General features: G+C 46.3%; 1 protein-coding gene across 1 annotated transcript in view; it reads right to left on the reverse strand.

Moving 5' to 3' along the window:
• LOC123993825 (microtubule-associated tumor suppressor candidate 2-like) overlaps positions 1–9,500 on the reverse strand; it is a 134,405-nt gene that overhangs the window by 84,443 nt on the left and 40,462 nt on the right. The gene's annotated exons all lie outside the window — the stretch shown is intronic.

Raw genomic sequence — 9,500 nt, forward strand, 5'->3', positions numbered from 1 at the left:
GTCTGTCAGTCTGTCTGTCTGTCAGTCTTCAGCCAAACACATTTTAGGCAGATTATTTTATCTCACCACCAAGTACTGTACCAACTTGCCCCCTGGCTCTCTGTCTGTTGGACTCATAGCTACCAAGCAAGGCTACTGTTTCATTTACAAATATATGTATAAATAGAGAGAGAGAGAGAGAGAGAGAGAGAGAGAGAGAGAGAGAGAGAGAGAGAGAGAGAGAGAGAGACAGAGAGACAGAGAGACAGAGAGAGAGAGAGAGAGAGAGAGAGAGAGACAGAGAGAGAGAGAGAGAGAGAGAGAGAGAGAGAGAGAGAGAGAGAGAGAGACAGAGAGAGAGACAGAGAGAGAGAGAGAGAGAGAGAGAGAGAGAGAGAGAGAGAGAGAGACAGAAAGGAGAAGTGTCTACAGACACTGGGGTGGGATGATGTCCACCCAGGGATGGTATGTTGACAGCTGTTTTCTCTGTTTCAGTCTACAAAATCTATCTGGAGGCTACTGGGGATGGCTTCTAAGTGAAACACCCACCCACCCACCCAGTCAGCCAGCTACCCACCCACCCACACAGCCACACAGCCACTCAGCCAGCCACCCACCGAGCCAGCCACCCACCCAACCGGCCAGACAGCCAGTCAGCCACCCACCCACCCAGTCAGCCAGCCAGCTACATACCCACCCACACAGCCACTCAGCCACCCACCCAGCCACCCAGCCAGCCACCCACCCAGCCAGCCAGACAGCGAGCCAGCCAGCCAGCTACATACCCACCCACACAGCCACTCAGCCACCCACCCAGCCACCCATCCAGCCACCCACCCAGCCAGCCATCCAGCCAGCCAGCCACCCAGCCAGCCGCCCAGCCAGCCAGCCAGGCCCACATAGTCTCAGTGTCTGTGGATGTAAATAAGAACGGAGGGTGCCACAGTCTGGCCTTGTGGTAGCAGTAGTACCGGGGCTCCAGACAACACAGAGAGACAGGTGTAGTGTTCAGCACAAGTGAAAGGATCAGGGGCCTAGCTCTTAGGACCTGCCAGCTGTCTGTCTCTCTCCATCAGGGAACAAATGCTGGGACACACCCCTTACTATATCTGCCTATCAGAGCATGCCTAGGGTCAGGAGTCCTGACAATGACAAAAACATGCCACAACCGCAGTTGACCAACACCATCAACAACAAAGACTAGTTAAACAACAAAGACTAGTTAAACAACAAAGACTAGTTATACGACAAAGACTAGTTAAACGACAAAGACTAGTTCAACAACAAAGACTAGTTAAACGACAAAGACTAGTTCAACGACAAAGACTAGTTCAACGACAAAGACTAGTTAAACGACAAAGACTAGTTAAACAACAAAGACTAGTTCAACGACAAAGACTAGTTCAACGACAAAGACTAGTTCAACGACAAAGACTAGTTAAACAACAAAGACTAGTTAAACGACAAAGACTAGTTAAACAACAAAGACTAGTTAAACGACAAAGACTAGTTAAACGACAAAGACTAGTTAAACGACAAAGACTAGTTCAACGACAAAGACTAGTTAAACGACAAAGACTAGTTAAACAACAAAGACTAGTTAAACGACAAAGACTAGTTAAACAACAAAGACTAGTTAAACGACAAAGACTAGTTAAACGACAAAGACTAGTTCAACGACAAAGACTAGTTCAACGACAAAGACTAGTTAAACGACAAAGACTAGTTCAACGACAAAGACTAGTTAAACAACAAAGACTAGTTAAACGACAAAGACTAGTTAAACAACAAAGACTAGTTAAACGACAAAGACTAGTTAAACGACAAAGACTAGTTAAACGACAAAGACTAGTTAAACAACAAAGACTAGTTAAACGACAAAGACTAGTTAAACGACAAAGACTAGTTCAACGACAAAGACTAGTTCAACGACAAAGTGTCATGTTTTGTCATATATTGTCTTATCATTATGCTTTCCCTTCTGTTCGTTTCCCCCTGCTGGTCTTATTAGGTTCGTTCCCTCTTTCTATCCCTCTCTCTCCCCCTCCCTCTCTCACTCTCTCGCTCTCTCTTCTCTCTATCGTTCCGTTCCTGCTCCCAGCTGTTCCTATTCCCCTAATCAATCATTTAGTCTTCCCACACCTGTTCCCGATCCTTTCCCCTGATTAGAGTCCCTATTTCTTCCTTTGTGTTCCGTTCCTGTCCTGTCGGATCCTTGTATGTATTGGTCACCGTGCTGTGTTTGTGTATCGCCCAGTCGTGTCGTGTTTCCCTCAGATGCTGCGTGGTGAGCAGGTGTCTGAGTCTGCTAGGTTCAAGTGCCTTCCCGAGGCTACCTGCTGTTCAAGATCGAGTCTCCAGTCGGTTCTCGTCATTACGAGTGGAAGTTGTGTTTTTTGATTGTATTTTACTTTACTGGATTAAAGACTCTGTTTTCGCCAAGTCGCTTTTGGGTCCTCATTCACCTGCATAACAGAAGGATCCGACCAAGAATGGACCCAGCGACTATGGATTCTCTCTACTCTACTCTCGAGTTCCAGGGAGCGATGCTCGGCAGACACGAGCAGGAATTGTCTGCTGCTCGGCATGCCGTTGAGACCCTGGCCGCTCAGGTCTCCGACCTCTCAAGACAGTATCAGAGTCTTCGTCTCGTGTCACCAGCTACTTCCGGTTCTTCCGAGCCTCCGGAACCTAGGGTTAATAACCCACCTTGTTATTCTGGGCAGCCCACTGAGTGCCGCTCCTTTCTCACCCAGTGTGATATCGTGTTCTCTCTCCAACCCAACACATACTCAAGAGAGAGAGCTCGGATTGCCTACGTCATATCACTCCTTACTGGTCGGGCTCGGCAGTGGGGCACAGCTATCTGGGAGGCAAGCGCTGAGTGTACTAACAATTATCTGAACTTTAAAGAGGAGATGATAAGGGTTTTTGATCGCTCAGTTTTTGGGAAAGAAGCTTCCTGGTCCCTGTCTTCCCTATGTCAAGGTAATCGATCCATAACGGATTACTCAATAGAGTTTCGCACTCTTGCTGCCTCCAGTAACTGGAACGAGCAGGCGTTGCTCGCTCGTTTTCTGGAGGGACTCCACGCTAAGGTTAAGGATGAGATTCTCTCTCGGGAGGTTCCATCCAGCGTGGATTCTTTGATTGAACTCGCTATTCGCATTGAACGACGGGTAGATCTTCGTCACCGAGCTCATAGAAGAGAGCTCGCGTTAACTGTGTCTCCCTCTCTCCGACACTACCGTCTTTCCCCACTGACTCAGGTGTTGAGCCCATGCAGCTGGGGGTATTCGCATCTCGGCTAAGGAGAGGGAACGGAGAATCACCAACCGCCTCTGTCTCTATTGCGGTTCCGCTGGTCATTTTGTCATGTCATGTCCAGTTAAAGGCCAGAGCTCATCAGTAAGCGGAGGGCGACTGATAAGCGCTACTAGACGGTCCTCTCCGTCAAGTACATGTACTACTTTACCGGTCCATCTACGCTGGACCGGATCGGCAGCATCCTGCAGTGCATTAATAGACTCTGGGGCAGAGGGCTGTTTTATGGACGAAGCCTGGGCGCGGGAACATGACATTCCTCTCAGACAGTTAGGGAGCCCACGGTCATGTTTGCCTTGGATGGTAGTCCTCTCCCCAGTATATTATATGAAACACTACCTTTAACCCTCACTGTATCTGGTAACCATAGTGAGACCATTTCTTTTTGATTTTTGTTCACCTTTTACACCTGTTGTTTTGGGTCATCCCTGGCTAGTGTGTCATAATCCTTCTTTTGATTGGTCTAGTGGTTCTGTCCTTTCCTGGAGCGTTTCTTGTCATGTGAAGTGTTTAATGTCTGCTATTTCTCCTGTTTGTTCTGTCCCCTCTTCTCAGGAGGAACCTGGTGATTTGACAGGAGTGCCGGAGGAATATCATGGTCTGCGCACGGTCTTCAGTCGGTCCAGAACCAACTCCCTTCCTCCTCACCGGTCGTATGATTGTTGTTCTGATCTCTTTAAGAAGCGTTTGCTTCCGCTCCTATCCTTGTTGCACCTGACGTCACTAAACAGTTTATTGTTGAGGTTGACGCGTCGGGGTGGGCGTGGGAGCCATTCTGTCCCAGCGCTCCGATACTGACGATGGGGTCCACCCTTGTGCGTATTTTTCTGCTTCTGCTCCTGGTCTTGCTGGGTCTCAGTCTGTTCCCTGCCATCGCATCTCTCCTGTTCTTGTTCCTGCCCTTGCTGTGTCTCAGTCTGTCCCTAGTTGTTACTCTCCTGGCCTGTTTGGTCCTGTTTGCTCTAAAGTTTTCAGTTCTCTACCCGTGTCTCATTTTTTTTTTTTTAGAGTAGTACCTAGTTTCCCTTTTATCGTTTTTTTCGTTACGGTCCTGAGGAGAGGAGTTGGGTTCTTTCTCGGGACGTGCTGGACCGTTTGATCTATGATTTCCTCCGTTGCCGCCAGTGTTCCTTCCTCGAGAGCGCCAGGAGGCGCTCGGTGAGTGGGGGGTACTGTCATGTTTTGTCATATATTGTCTTGTCATTATGCTTTCCTTCTGTTCGTTTCCCCCTGCTGGTCTTATTAGGTTCGTTCCCTCTTTCTATCCCTCTCTCTCCCCCTCCCTCTCTCACTCTCTCGCTCTCTCTTCTCTCTATCGTTCCGTTCCTGCTCCCAGCTGTTCCTATTCCCCTAATCAATCATTTAGTCTTCCCACACCTGTTCCCGATCCTTTCCCCTGATTAGAGTCCCTATTTCTTCCTTTGTGTTCCGTTCCTGTCCTGTCGGATCCTTGTATGTATTGGTCACCGTGCTGTGTTTGTGTATCGCCCAGTCGTGTCGTGTTTCCCTCAGATGCTGCGTGGTGAGCAGGTGTCTGAGTCTGCTAGGTTCAAGTGCCTTCCCGAGGCTACCTGCTGTTCAAGATCGAGTCTCCAGTCGGTTCTCGTCATTACGAGTGGAAGTTGTTTTTTGATTGTATTTTACTTTACTGGATTAAAGACTCTGTTTTCGCCAAGTCGCTTTTGGGTCCTCATTCACCTGCATAACACAAAGACTAGTTAAACGACAAAGACTAGTTAAACAACAAAGACTAGTAGACTATTCCTGGTACAGTAGATGGTGCAACAGCAGCCAAAACACAGCCAGTCAGGACATAGTGTCTAGTCCAGGCCTGGGCGAAGGCCGGGCCCAGGGCGCCGTATGAGGCCTGCGACCCGACTCAATACGGCCAGCAGAATCATGCTCAGATCACATAAAGTATTTGCGATAGTAAAGTTTTGAAAAACGTATTTGTTTTTCAAATTAAAAGTCCAATGAACACTCTCCTTTGTGTAATGATTTAACTCCCACCTTTATTTTGAAGGCCCGTATGAATAACAACTGTTACGAGGACAGACAGTGACTGACACACACATCACAGTTACAAATAGTAGCTAGCTAGAAATTGCGCCAAAAAAAAGTTTTTCTAAGATTTAAAAGAAAAGGAAAGTAGACGATGAATGTAGGAAGTTCCAGCGAGACTGGACATCCAAATACGTCTTTATTGAGGCATCAGGGAAAGCTGTGTGCTTCGTGTGCAAAGAGAGCATCGCTGTCTTGAAAGACTACAACGTGTCCCGTCACTTCCAGACGAAGCATGCAGAGAAACATAGGAATATGTCTTCTGAGCACAGGGCAAGAGCATCTTTTCACAAAACTGCATTCAACAAACGACGGAATTGCGAGAGCTAGCTATGTACTGTCCCACAAAACTGCTAAACACAGCAAGCCGTGCGCTGAGGGCGAATTCATTAAAGAATGTTTAATTGACTCCGCAGCAATACTTTGCCCCCGACAATAAAGAAGTGTTTGAAAATGTTTCCCTGTCAAGACGAACAGTGGCACGGCGCGTTGAGGACAACGCAGAGAATATGGAACGACAATATAAAGACAAGGTCTTGTACGATTTCACCTATTTCTCCTTGACCCTGTTTGAGAGCAGTGATGCACCTGACACGGTGCAGTTGTTGATATTCTCACGAGGTCATAACCCCAGACTTTGAAATGACAGAGGAGCTTCAGGGCAGTCAATGAAGAGCACAAACACAGGGAAGGATTTATTGGAGGTTGTTAATAAGGGTGTGGCAAAGCTGGGACTGAAGTTTTGAAAAGTTATCCAGTGGGACCACTGATTGGCTGCCCGAACTAGACAGGAAAAAACATTGGCCTCTTGAAAAGGATACAAGATGAAGTAGCTGAGCTGAACCCAGATCAGAAAATTATGTTCCTGCATTGCATTATTGATCAGGAGGTGCTCTGTAAATGTGTTCTGAAAATGAGACCTGTTGTGGATACAGTCACTAAAGTGGTAAACTTCATAAGAGGACTACAGGCAGTTTGTCTCACTGTTGGAAGAGACAGAGTCGGGTCATGCAGATCTCCCCTACTGCACAAACGTGAGATGGCTGAGTTTGGGGAAGGTGCTTAAAAGGGTGTGGGACCTGAAGTCGGAGATTGCAGAGTTTTTGCGAATGAAAGGAAAATATGTGGACTTCCCTCAACTGCAAGATAAAGAATGGTTGGCTGATTTTGTCTTCACCGTGGACATCATGACCCTCATGAACGAACTGCGCATCAGATGTACAGCCTTGTCAAAGCCGTCAAGGGAAAATTACTCCTCCTGACCTGCCAAGTAGAAGCCAACAATCTCACCTACCTTCCAACACTACTAGTCTGTTCCCTATCAGATGACACTACTAGTCTGTTCCCTATCAGATGACCTTCTGACACTACTAGTCTGTTCCCTATCAGATGACACTACTAGTCTGTTCCCTATCAGATGACCTTCTGACACTACTAGTCTGTTCCCTATCAGATGACACTACTAGTCTGTTCCCTATCAGATGACACTACTAGTCTGTTCCCTATCAGATGACACTACTAGTCTGTTCCCTATCAGATGACCTTCTGACACTACTAGTCTGTTCCCTATCAGATGACACTACTAGTCTGTTCCCTATCAGATGACACTACTAGTCTGTTCCCTGTCAGATGACACTACTAGTCTGTTCTCTATCAGATGACACTACTAGTCTGTTCCCTATCAGATGACACTACTAGTCTGTTCCCTATCAGATGACAACAATCTCACCCACCTTCCGACACTACTAGACACTATTTTCTGGATTTTTTCTTCTCATTTTGTCTGTCATAGTTGAAGTGTACCTATGATGAAAATTACAGGCCTCTCATCTTTTTAAGTGGGAGAACTTGCACAATTGGTGGCTGACTAAATACTTTTTTGCCCCACTGTATGTTCACCCTGCCTGCTAATACTTACTGTAGAGTTACGATAAGTGAAGAGTTTTGTTCATCATCTTCCACAACATGCCATAACATGTACCTCCCTAATATTACTACATTTACACACACTGTATATTGACTTTTCTATTGTGTTATTGACTGTACGTTTGTCGATTCCACGTGTAACTCTGTGTTGTTGTTTGTGTCGCACTGTTTTGCTTTATCTTGGCCAGGTTGCAGTTGTAAATGAAAACTTGTTCTCAACTGGCCTACCTGGTTAAATAAAGGTGAAATAAACTCAAATGTAATAAACAATAAATGAAAACGTTGCTAAGTAACAGTTGGAGAGAAGAGTACTGCATCCTGACACTTAATAACAGAGAGGTGTTAGTTTGAGTAATTTGTGTGTGTCTTGGTTAAAGAGGCCTCTAACGACTGGCGCTTGTAAAACATCTCTTCACGTCTCTATCCTTCTTCACACTGTCACAGATCCAGGCTTATCAACAGGCTCCTACAGTCCTTCACACTGTCACAGATCCAGGCTTATCAACAGGCTCATACAGTCCCTCTTCACACTGTCACAGATCCAGGCTTATCAACAGGCTCATACAGTCCCTCTTCACACTGTCACAGATCCAGGCTTATCAACAGGCTCATTACTACAGTCCTTCTTCACACTGTCACAGATCCAGGCTTATCAACAGGCTCATTACTACAGTCCCTCTTCACACTGTCACAGATCCAGGCTTATCAACAGGCTCCTACAGTCCCCCTTCAGACTGTCACAGATCCAGGCTTATCAACAGGCTCATTACAGTCCCTCTTCACACTGTCACAGATCCAGGCTTATCAACAGGCTCATTACAGTCCCTCTTCAGACTGTCACAGATCCAGGCTTATCAACAGGCTCCTACAGTCCCTCTTCAGACTGTCACAGATCCAGGCTTATCAACAGGCTCATTACAGTCCCTCTTCACACTGTCACAGATCCAGGCTTATCAACAGGCTCCTACAGTCCCCCTTCAGACTGTCACAGATCCAGGCTTATCAACAGGCTCCTACAGTCCCCCTTCAGACTGTCACAGATCCAGGCTTATCAACAGGCTCATTACAGTCCCTCTTCACACTGTCACAGATCCAGGCTTATCAACAGGCTCATTACAGTCCCTCTTCACACTGTCACAGATCCAGGCTTATCAACAGGCTCCTACAGTCCCCCTTCAGACTGTCACAGATCCAGGCTTATCAACAGGCTCATTACAGTCCCTCTTCACACTGTCACAGATCCAGGCTTATCAACAGGCTCCTACAGTCCCTCTTCAGACTGTCACAGATCCAGGCTTGGGAGTCTAGTTATAGAGTTAAGTTCTGGACAGGATCGACAGTCCACAGGAACGGGCAGTACAGGAATATATATATATATACACACAGTATATCACAAAATTGAGTACACCCTCACATTTTTGTAAATATTTGAGTATTATCTTTTCATGTGACAACACTGAAGAAATGACACTTTGCTACAATGTAAAGTAGTGAGTGTACAGCTTGTATAAAAGTGTACATTTGCTGTCCTCTCAAAATAACTATGTAGTGTGGAGCATTTCATAAAAACTACAACTGTCTGTAGGTCTAATAGAGTTTACATAATAAAAATCTATTTAAAAAAAAAATACCCCCCCTCCCTCCCTTCCGTTGGCTCACTGTAGCTAGTCACTACTTTACAAGGACACAGTAGCACATGTCCATACCATGAGTTAATCCGTAATTGGGTAAGGAGAAGGGTTGCCTTTATTGCCAAAATCTTCAGCTGTGTATACAGGCGACTGTCTGGTGAGCGCTGAGAAGCAGCCGGGCGGAGCAGTTGCTATGGGGAAGCAGCCGAGCTGAGCAGTTGCTATGGGGAAGCAGCGGAGCGGAACAGTTGCTATGGCTACTCACGCGCAGATCGTACTATCGCGTTGGTGGACACTCTGCACTGTTCTCAGCGCAGGTCTGACGTCGCTGACTCGTTGAAGGGACTTTTTTGTTGTTGTAGCAGGTTAGCTAAAATCCTCTAAATTGTCCATGAACGTATTTAGCTACAACTAGTTTCCACTGATGATATTGTGAACGCAGAGCGAGGGACAGACATACAGAGCAGTTTTAAAGGGAGGAAATTATTTCTGATTTCTGCGCGTTAAAATGAGCAGGAAAGGAGTTTGGTCCCTGTAAAAATTGGACAAAACTGGACAGTAATTCATTTTCACTCCTGT

Source organism: Oncorhynchus gorbuscha, linkage group LG13, assembly GCF_021184085.1.
Source record: "Oncorhynchus gorbuscha isolate QuinsamMale2020 ecotype Even-year linkage group LG13, OgorEven_v1.0, whole genome shotgun sequence".
NCBI lineage: Eukaryota > Metazoa > Chordata > Actinopteri > Salmoniformes > Salmonidae > Oncorhynchus > Oncorhynchus gorbuscha.